We start from the raw sequence: 11,561 nt of genomic DNA on the forward strand, positions 1-11,561 counted from the left end.
CTAATCGAGGGGATATCCGAGAAATGATCATTTGAGCGTATTTTCATTGCCAATAGATGGCTAGGTCTGGAGCCGTGAAAATAGTTTATTTCTTTTTTGACTATCTTACGTTGTGTGTTTAGTCGTTCATTATAGTTAGTTTGCAAGGATGCGTATAGGTCCGCATATAATGATTCCAGTCCTTCTAGCTTTTTTGACCGGGATTTTCGCAAATTGGAGGCAAATAGTGTGACATGACCCCTGATGAATCCTTTCAATGCGTTCCACAGGACCCTAGGGTCTTCTACTGTGCCAACGTTGATCTGCAAAAATTCAGCTAGTTTACTCCTGAACTCAGAACAGAAGTCATCGTTCTTTAGCAAGGTCGAATTAAAACGCCATCTGGGAGCTCTTGCGGAGAGCCTGCCAAAGGTTGCCGTAAGGAAAATCCCCTTGTGGTCTGAGAGAGCCAAGGGAACCAATGAGACATCGAAACTATCAAACATATTAGGGGACGCGAATGCATAGTCAATTCGAGAGAAGCTTTTGTGTCTGGTTGACAGGTGAGAGTAATCTTTGAGGGTGGGGTTGCATAAGCGCCAAAAGTCTGTGAGCCCCGTGTCTTTGGCCCACATCCTAAGGGCCTTAGAGGCCCGTTTTTGGTCGCTCGTTTCAGAGGGCCCGGACCTATCCATCTCTGCATCCCAGCACGCATTAAAATCGACACCCACAATGAGAGCGTATCCATTAAGTTCCAACATATTCTTCGTGATTGTATTATAGAACGCTGAATCAAATGTGTTAGGAGCATACAATGCTATTATAGCCATCTTCCTATGCAAGAATTCAACTTTTGCTATAGTAATCCTTCCCTCCGTGTCCGACCATACATCCAAGATTTTGATATCAAGGTTACGTCTTGTAACTATGACTACTCCTTTCGTCTTATCATCGGCTGAGGATGAGGAGATAACGTGATATTGCCGATTTGCCAGTCTTGACACGTCACCTACCAATAAATGCGTCTCACTAAGGAGAGCAAGGTCAATATTTCTCCTCTTCAATAGCCAAAGGACACTGGCATGCTTGTGTGGGGCGTTAAGCCCTCCTGCGTTCCAAATTAAAATATTCAATTTAGCCATGGTCGAGCTTGTATAAATGCGTAGAGAACATACCAGTGCAGCCAAGCTGAGTACAGAGGTGCTGATCCCGGCGGGCCCGGACGGTCAATCCCAGGAGTTCAGAGGAGGAACAATTACACACATATAAGACAACAGTACATAAAACACATAAAAATACCACCCCAGCTACAACCCCCCCTCCTTCTACTCTAAACCCTAACCCCCCCGTCCTATTATAAGGCCCCCTATACCCACTCTCCAATCCCCACCCTATGCCCCATCCACTGAGGATGGTCATCTTCCTATCACTTCCCACTAGAGACATGGATCAATAAGACGCTCCCCACTCCAACCCCCCTCTAGATAAACCCCTGAGTGAACCCCCACTAGTCCAATAAACACAAATAATAATAAAAATAAAATTCAATAAAGATATCGGTCGAAACCCACCTGAGCCCTGGCCCCAACATGAGACAACCATAATGGTAAAAATAGCCATTATTAAATAATAACTCCACATCAACCTGCAGCCAACTATTTCCGAATCTGCGCTTCAACGTCGCATTGTTATAGCCTAAAAGGGTATAGGAAAATTCAAAACAAAATTAAATTAAAGCATCCCAGCCGATAGTCTAAGGCAGGATCGGGTCACAGGTTAATTGTGCAAAATTGTGTGAACAATGTCAATTAAACAATGACAAAAAAAGGAAGGGAAAAAAAAGGGTTATGGTCAAAGTGCACCCCTTTAGCTGTCCCTCTGATCAGGCACAACGGCTGAAATGACATAACCTATGTAAGAATAGAATTAAACACATTCATTAATTAATCAATCCGGGGATGGCAATAAGCAACACCTGACACCACCTGTTATCATACATTGTTTCAATAAAGATATCGGTCGGAGCAGTTAGTCCAAGGTAGGATCGAATCACAGTTAAATTGCTCACTCAAATGCCATTAAAACAGCGACAATAATTATTATATAATTACTCAGCATCAACCCTGTAACCATCTGCATATTAATGTCGCAACGTTATAGCATAAATGGATCACGGAAAATTCAAAACAAAATTAAGGCAATTCAGCAGTTAGTCCAAGGTAGAATCGGATCACATTTAAATCGCGCATACAGATGACATAAAAACAGCGACAATAAGAAAGAAAAAAGAAAGGAAAAGAGGGTCATGGCTAAAGTGCAGGCCATATAACCATATAGCCATGAAGTGCAAGCCATACCCGACCCAACCTGTTATCATATATTGTATATGCATATTCAACCGACCTTGGCTTCTACTATGGATCCAAAAGCTCAAAACAACCTGGATATAAAAATAAAAGCATACCAGAAGTTAGTTAGGGATTCGATCACTCTTGAATTGTGCAAACCAATGTCCCTTTGAACAGCAACAGCAACCAAAATACGTAACCATTAACGGGTCTCGAATGGCTCAGCGCAGACTATAGACGAAGCCCGCTGGCTAGCCCGAGGCTAGCGCGTAAGCTAGTGATGAATCCGGATAGCACGTTAGCCTATTATGTACATTGTTCAGCTAGCTCGTTAGCTTCCAAAGAGGCGATACACAAGTATGACCATGAGGTCAGCTTTAGCAAGTAACAGAAGTAATTGGGAAGCCCCGCTAGTTGGATGGGCATTGGGCAGTTAGCATGTCTGGGCATGACAGCAAGTATTTGTGAATAGTCGGCCTAATCAATGTATATAGGCCCAAACCGCCAAGTCACTCACCCGCCATAGATATCAAGCAACAGACTCGGGTATCTCCGCGAGATATTCCTTCGCTTTGGCCAACGACCAAAACAAACGCTGACCACCGACCTTCTCCAACACAGATAACTTCGCGGGAGCGAATAACGTGGGCCTCAGGCCTAGTTTCCATAGCATAGTCAGGACCACCTTGTATTCGCCTCTCTGTGCTTGAACCTCCGGTGTAAAGTCTTCGAAAATGGCCACCTTGTGATCGCCAAGCCTCAGATTACCCCTTCTGGTACGAGCCGACCGCATAATGAGTTCCCTCTGCTGGAGTCTGTTCAGCTTGACTATGATGGGCCTCGGCTCTTTGTTCACGCCGGGAGAAAACCTGCCCGCTCTGTAGGCCGATTCACAGATAGGAGGCGAAGGGAGGACGTCCGTCCCTAGTATTTTCTGCAGCAGTTCGGGCACGGTCTCAGAGAGACGGCCTTCACCGCTGGTCTCCGGTACTCCAACAATCCTGACGTTGTGGCGTCTATCCCGGGACTGCATCTCCTCCATTGCCGACTGTAGTTTGTTGACTTCAGCCTGCCTAGCCAGCAGGGCGGATTCGAGACCCGCCATCTTCTCGCACTGTAATGATACCTCCGTCGTTAGCGTGGCTAGTTCGTTAGCATTAGCCGAGGAGACAGCGTGCATCGTCTCCATCTTGTCTGTCAGCGGTACTACCGCCAGCCGTATTTCTTCTGATATCTCACGACGGAGGCTGACACAAAAATCCGCCAACACTTTCTTCTGTGCTTCAGCGATGCGTGTCTCAGAGTCTGCGTGTAGCTTGGTCATGACCAAGAGCACAGCTTCGCTTAACTCCCCGACAACGGGCGACGGTGCGGCCAGGCCCGGCGGTGATGGTTTGCTGGTTGGCGCAGTCATGGCTCTGGTTTCCACCCCCGTCATCGTAGAAAGTCGAAAAAAGTCGATGAATGTATACTAAACACGACGAACTAGCAAACAGATAAAAAACAAATAAAAATAAAATAAAGACTAATGGGGAGAAACGTATATTCAGCACGGTAGAAGGGAGCTCATGTGAAACACGTCTACTCCATGATCGCTCAGCTCCGCCCCCCCCAGCTAGTTAGCCCTTTCTGGTAAAGCTAACCCACATGTAGTCCGTAGTAGTTAGTTGAATCCAGAACGCAGCTGGATTCAGCCCAAAGTCTCTTCGCGGTCCTTTATATATCTGCCCGCCGGCAAAACTTTGTCTAGGTTATTATTACTTCACTTCTCTCGAACTATGTCCCGCAGCCGTTTCCAACTCGTGGCTCGACAATGTTATTATTACCTCTAGACCAGCTCTCTCGGAGAATACGTTGCGACTTGTTTACAGCTGCGCCAACGCACGCTCTCACACACGCTCTGCCCGGGCATGTCCTGTACACGCGCATGCGCTCAAGCTGTCTACGGTGCGGGTAATGGAACATATGAAAAAAGGCGAATGATAAATTACTCTTAGGTAAATAAACGGCTTGAAATATATATCTTATAAATAAACAATATATAAGGTATACAAAATAATAAACATGGACTTTATGTGTTAATCTGGACCTTCAGAACAGCCGCACCCTAATTAGTCGGAACCTAATTAGCAAATAAAAATTGGGGCACAGATTAATATCAAAGGTCAAGTCGATTCCTCCATAAGGGACTATGGGGAGTTGGAGGTCAACTATGAAGTCGGTGGGTTATCGTCATCGTCAGGGGAGTTAGGGAAAGCAGGAAGCTCAATCAACTTAGCTACTGGTCTGGTATAGGTCCGCCCTTGGACGACGACCTCTGCAGCTCTGACCTTCCCATCCGAGCCCTTGATAACTCGGCTCACACGGCCGGCTGGCCACGTAGCTCTGGGTAGTGACTGGTCTATGACCATCACGACGGTCCCCACGGTCAAGTTGTCCCTGTCTTTCACCCATTTCTGGCGGGCCTGAAGGGAGGGTAGGTAGTGTAGGAGGAAGCGAGCCCAAAACTGGTCAGCCAGTACTTGGCTGTGTCGCCACATTCTCCTTCCGCTCATTTCGTCCTGTCTGTACACAGTCTGAGGAAGTGCAGGGTCCAGCCGCGCCATCAAGAGGTAGTTTGGGGTGATGGGGTCGATGTCAGCTACGTCGCTTGAAACGTAGCCGAGGGGCTTGGAGTTTAGGACTCCTTCAATCTCAGTAAAGACCGTAGCTAGGACTTCATCGCCCACCGTCTGGGCTCCAAGCACGGTGTACAGAGCAGTCTTGATTGATCGGACCGCCCTCTCCCATGTTCCACCGAAATGGGGAGCATTCGGTGGATTGAACTGGAAGGTGACCTGAGACGGAGCGAGGCGGGCCTTGAGTTCCTCACCCATGTTCAGGAAGCTCGCTCTCAGTTCCGTGTCTCCTCCTCGGAAATTTGTCCCTTGGTCTGACAATAGCACTGAGGGGGTCCCTCTCCACGCTTGAAACCTCCGGAAGGACATGAGGAACGAGTCGGTACTCATAGACTGAAGGAGCTCAATGTGGACCGCTCTGGTGGTCATGCATTTATACACAATACCCCACCTCTTCTCTGTTCCTCTTCCTCTCTTAACATTGAAGGGCCCGAAGCAATCCACGCCCGTGGAATGGAAGGCTCGCTCGCCGACTCTGAGGCGGCAGGGAGGCATATCTGCCATCTTCGGTATAATAGGCTGTGCTCTCCACTTGCGACAGGTAGGGCAAGTTCGTTGGAACCGGCGTACAGCTTCTCTCCCTTGGAGTATCCAGAAGCGCTGCCGGATCTCCGCGAAAACTCGCTCAGTCCCCGCGTGGCACACCACCTCGTCATATTTCTGAATGATCAGGTCTGTTACCCTGTGTCGGCTGCTCAGAACGATGGGATGCTTCACATCCTCGGCCAAGTCCGGGGCCCGTCTCAACCGACCCCCCGCCCTAATGAGGCCCTGGGCGTCGATTTCGGGGGCCAAGGTGAGTAATCTACTGTCTGAGGGGACCGGCTTCGCCCTATTCCTCTGGGAAAGAGTCTCTCTGCGCCCTCTGCAGCACAAGGAGTTCCGCTTCCTCGTAGGCGGCTGCACTGAGGTCTGTGGTGGGGGGGAGTTCCTGGTGGTGCCAGAGAAATGTCCTTTTTTGGGCACTCTCCAGAGTCTGACAGTCGTCTAAGTCTGGGCCCGTTGGAGCCTGGGCTTGACTCAGCCCGCAGAACATGGACTTCTTTATTTCTGACTCGTCCTGGTTCGCATCCCGAGGTGTTGAGATAGGCCACTTCTCCTCTGGGAGTCTGAGGAACTCTGGACCATCACTGTATGAGTTGGGACGGGTGAGGTCGGCTAGGGACATCCTGTGTGATGACATCCGCCGGGTTCTGCTTGGTGTCAACATATCTCCAACATTCCGCTCCTACCAGGTCCTGGATTTCCGATACGCGGACTCCTACGAACACTTTGTACCGGCAGGAGGAGGACTGGATCCAGGTGATCACGGTCATAGAGTCTGACCATAGGATGATCTCACGCACCGGTATGGTGAGTTCCTCTTTCACCATTTTGGCAAGTTGTGCGCCTACCAGGGCTGCGCAGAGCTCCAGTTGCGGAATCGACTGCTGCTTGCGGGGAGCAATCCTCGAGCGGGCCAGGACAAAGGCTACGTGGACTTCTCCTCCCTCTTCTCGAGCCCTCAGGTAGGCCACTGATCCGTATGCCACTTCCGAGGTGTCGCTGAAGACGTGCAGGTCGATCTCACAAGTCTCCAAGCGCATGGTAGGAGGGAAGTAGCTCCGCGGGATGGCAACCTCGCGGAGTAAGACAAGTTCATCCGCCCACTCTCTCCATGTGGTGGCTAGGTGCTCGGGTATGGGGTCATCCCAGCCCTGCTCCTTTGCCCATAGTTCTCTCACCAGCATCTTCGCCCGGGTGGTGTAGGGGAGAATGCACCCCATAGGGTCGTACTGGCTGGCGAGTGTTCGGTACACACTCCGCCGAGTGGTCAGTCTAGTCGTGGACGCCTCCTGGTCCGTCCTCAGAGGCGTGTGCCGGTAGTGAAGCAAGTCCGTTTTAAAGCGCCAAACGAGACCCAGGGTCATCTCTTGCGCTTCGCCTGGGGTGTGCGCCATCCAGGTCTCGCTGCTAGCGGCCTTCGTCTCTGGAGGGAGGTGCCGGAGGACTTGAGGGTCGCTACTGGCCCACTGGCGGAGGTCGAATCCACCTTTGGCTAGCAAAGCCTGTAGCTTCATTATGATGCTCTCTGCTTCTTCTGGTGTGGATACGCTCTGTAGACAGTTGTCCACGTAGAAACATCGTTCAACTCTGTGTCGGACACCATCGCCAGCTCCGGGGTCTTCGGCCACGTGCTTCTGTAACGCGAACGTGGCGCAGCACGGGCTGCAGGTGGTGCCGAAGGGGAGTACCTCCCATTGGTATATCGAGGGTTCGTCGTCGAGCCTCTCGGACCACCTTGAGGAGCACTCTGGAACTCCCACTCTTCGCGGGGTCGATGTAGAGTATGTCTGCTCCCGAGTTGATCAGTGGAGCTTGGTTCCGCTTGTTGCTCTCGTGCAGTGCTTCGAGGTGAGCGCCGTCACACTTGCCACACTTCTTCTTAAGGCGGCATTCTGCTGCCATGTGGCCGCGCGCGCAGCGGAAGCAGCGGCGGTTAGCCTTAATCCACTGACTTACTTCGGCGGTGGTCAGTTTCTTGAATGCGTCGCACTGTGACAGCCAGTGTTCGCTGTCGCAGTATTGACATGCGATCTTCCACTTCCCCTTGGAGGGGGGGGTGTGACTCTTCTGCCGTGACACCGACTCGGCCTGGTGCATCACTGTGATGGGCCTGCTTTGGTCTTTAGCCCTCCTCTGTCCCTCTTTAAGGTTCGAGCCACCCCATGCGAAGGTATCAATCCTTAGGCTGCTAACCTCTCTGGCGAGGAAGTTGGCAAGATCCAGCAGTGACTGTTCTGGGGCATTCAGGTCACGGTAGTTTCGTTGCCGCCGAAACCGTTCTTGGCGGAATGGGGGGAACTTCTCTAAAATGCGCTCCACGTTGGAGTTGGCGTACAGCTCATACATCCCCTAATTCTGCAGGCCAGCGTCTACCGGTATTGGACCGGAACCAACCTGATTTTTTAAGTTAATTATTTGTCTCAACTCACTATCGGCCATCTGTGCATCGGATAACTCATCAGTCTCTTTTTTCCCACTGGACACTACAGAGCTTCCTGTACTGCGCACATCCTTACAGCAGCCCTGTCGGTTATTGCCTGAGAGGCCTTCTGGTCAGATAGTTATTTTCCCAGAAAAGCCGGCAGCCTAGAAAGGGCATCAGCATTGCTGTGTAGCTTGCCTGGACGATGAACAATCTTATACTGAAAATTGGCCAATTGTTCAAGCCAACGAGCCAACTGCCCCTCCAAGTCCTGAAAGTTATGAAGCCAACAAAGAGAATTGTGGTCAGTTCGCAACACAAACTCCCTACCCAACAAATAGTGCTTGAAGTATTTGGTAAACACTACCATACTCAAAAGTTCTTTCTCAGTAGTTGTTCTTGTTTTGTAAGAGCCCTGCTAGCATACGCTATCAATTTCTCGAGTCCTCCCTCCTCCTGAGACAATACTGCCCCAATCCCCACGTCACTTGCATCCGTATCCAGGTGAGGGAAAACTGGTGTTTTGGGGTGTTTTTCAATGTATGTGATGTATAGATTGGGGGGAGATGAGAGCATCTAAAGGGGGGCCAGGTCGGAGAGGTCGACATGTGCAGGCTGACGGTGGTGGAAGCAGGAGACGGTGGTTCGGAGGCAGCACACTGCCAGCGAGCCGAATGTTGACATTCCGATCTGGAACACATTGATAACAGCAGCACAGAGCGAGGGAGAGGGGTGACATCGTTATTGAAACAGTAATGAAACGTTTAAAATGTGTGAAAGGTTATTAGCAGTTGTCATGACAGCGCGTCGCATGAAAACCAGAAGGGGGGTGGGCCGTCGTTGCTATGACGAAGATCTATAAATCGAACAGTGGTTCCGGGTAGGGGCAGACTACAATCTGACTGAGACTAAGAGGCAAGAAACCATCAGAGACTCTCATCCCTCTCACCCTCACCGGTGGGGGGGGAATGACACATCATCATTAGCTTCGGCTAACGGGAGAAGGGTTCTGGCTAGACAAGGCCTGAATAACAGCAGAGACGATAGCAATGAAAATACAATCTGATAACATCTGGACTGAGGTTTCTGTTTATATCAATAAACAACGCTCTTTCAAGAAAGGTATGCTGTCAAGGTGTCGAATTCTTACGAAGGTGGTGAAACATTATGGTGGCGGATCACACTAACGGGGAGAGATAAGGATTGTACAGCCAGTATATGAGACGTCAGGATCATTAAAAGTACACAACACAGAGGGAGTGATGGAGAGGTGATAACACAAGAAGACGTGATACTGGCCGATTGATCAGAATCTAACACAGGATAAATGGTTTGCTGGGGTCTGGATAAGCCAAAACAGGGGTGGTAATCAGACTACACTTGAGCTGCTAAAAGACTCCCTGACAGTCCTCACTCCAGCGAAAGTGCCTCCCCTTTTCTGTCAACTGATGCAGAGGCCGGGCAATGTCAGCAAACCCTTTCACAAAGCGCCTATACTATGAGGCTAGTCCCAGAAAGCTCTTAACCTCAGTCTGGCAGGTAGGAACAGGCCACTCTCTGACTGCCTCCACTTTAGCAGCATCTGGCATCACTCCCTCACTAGAGATTACATGTCCGAGGTACTGGACTCTCGTTGAAAACAAGTCACACTTGGATGGTTTAACCTTAAGGTTGGCCTGCTGACGTTTCTCCAGCACACCACTCAGGCGTGTTAGATGTTCATGGAAAGTGCGCCCAAATACAATTATATCATCCAAATACACTAAGCAGGTAGTCCACTGCAGATCAGGCCATGTGAGCGACGCGGCGCGGGGAGCGGAGCGGGCGGTTTTGACGTGAGCGAGGAGTGGGTTTTAAAATGGGTCGGCGCGACGTCCGGAGCGAGAGTTCTCCTCCGCTCCAATCCACTCCAGGTCGCTCACAGTGGTTTAACACTGATGTAATATACATGTAGTACAATGCCAAAGCAACAGATGGCGATGTACAAACATGAAGGCCATTTTCAACCAATGAGAAGGGTGAACCTGTGATATCCTGTTCAGGCTTTGTCACTCACATAGAAAAAGTTTTGACGCCATTGTTGTTGTCGTTAGCTTACATGCTAACGTTAATGGCAGCGACCATAGCAGTGTGGCTAGGCTAGCTATCGCTTAATAGCGCTAGTGAATGGATAAACAACGTTATTTAACATTGCAGAATGGGTACAATTACAATGCGGCTCAATACAAACAATTGTTAAGGGGCCCAGGGGGTGTAGACTGTTGTAGTTTGAGCTAATTTACACTATGCTTCAAAAGAAAAAAGAAAATCTGACGAGCGATGTGGCGCGGGGAGCGCTCGATTCAAGGTGAGCGGTGAGCGAGCGGAGAGCGACTTGGGAGCGGGGTCAACATGAGCGATTAGCGGAGCGGACCAAGCTTTAAAGAGCGAAGAGCGGATTTCTCGCCCGCACCGATCCGCTCACGTGGCCTGCTGCAGATCAGCCACAATTAGGTCCATCAACCTCTGAAAAGTGCTGGGTGCATTGCAAAGCCCAAAACTCAACACATTGAACTCAAATAGCTCCTGACGGGTGGTAAATGCAGTTTTATGGCGGTCTTTCGGGTCTACTTCAACCTGCCAATAGCCACTCGCTAAATCCAGGGTGGAAAACCAACAAGCATGACAAAGGCTATCCAGGGCATCATCGATCCTAGGGAGGGGTTATGCGTCTTTTCTAGTAACCTCATTGAGTTTCCTATAATCGACACAGAACCGGAGCCCACCCCCTTTCTTTTTTAGCAGTACCAGTGATGCCACTAACGCGTTACTAAGTAACGCGTTATTGTAATCTGATTACTTTTCCCCGAAAATAGTAATCTAACGCGTTAATCTTTACAAGCCAGTAATCTGATTGCAGTTACTTGTCCAAGTGGCTGTGCATTACTATTTCGTTACTATCTCATCATAATGCAGGCGGAATGCAGTATTTTCTTTCGTTTTCGACAGTCAAATATATGTTTGGAAAGCTTTTCCTTGTATTGGGGAGTGACGTCACAGCACGCAACCTGGCGTGTTGAGCCATGCTGGTGGGCGCGGCTGTTATTGTTATTTTCAGGCTGACCTAAACTGCGCGCTAGCAGGGAGAAGCTCGCGCTCGTATTCGTAACGCTTTCTTGCACTGGAAGTTCACTAGTCTACTTAACGTTTGTTAAGCTGGGTGAAAAAAACATTCACTTTGCGGAGGAAACAAAATACTGTCTACCGCATATGGAATATACAGCAGCTGCACGACCGTCGACTTCTACAGGACTCGGAGCTGCACCACCAGCCAAACAGTATGTTCCACCTTTGAGTTAAACATCTTTTGCATTGCACTATAATTCATGAACATGGAACACCATACTGCAGTATGTAGGTTGTCAGTAGCACACTGACAACACTGCAGTATATATATTCCCTCCCCGCCGTATATATTTCCCTCCCACCCACCCACCCCCTCCTAATGTACAGTCCCCTCCCCATCATATGTATATACTCTGTCATGATCTAGGGGTAACAGTACTGTATATTTGAATACCGCTTATGTCACAAATGTATCAGTACTAA

Source organism: Notolepis coatsorum (genome assembly GCF_963971535.1).
Source record: "Notolepis coatsorum genome assembly, chromosome: 19".
NCBI lineage: Eukaryota > Metazoa > Chordata > Actinopteri > Aulopiformes > Paralepididae > Notolepis > Notolepis coatsorum.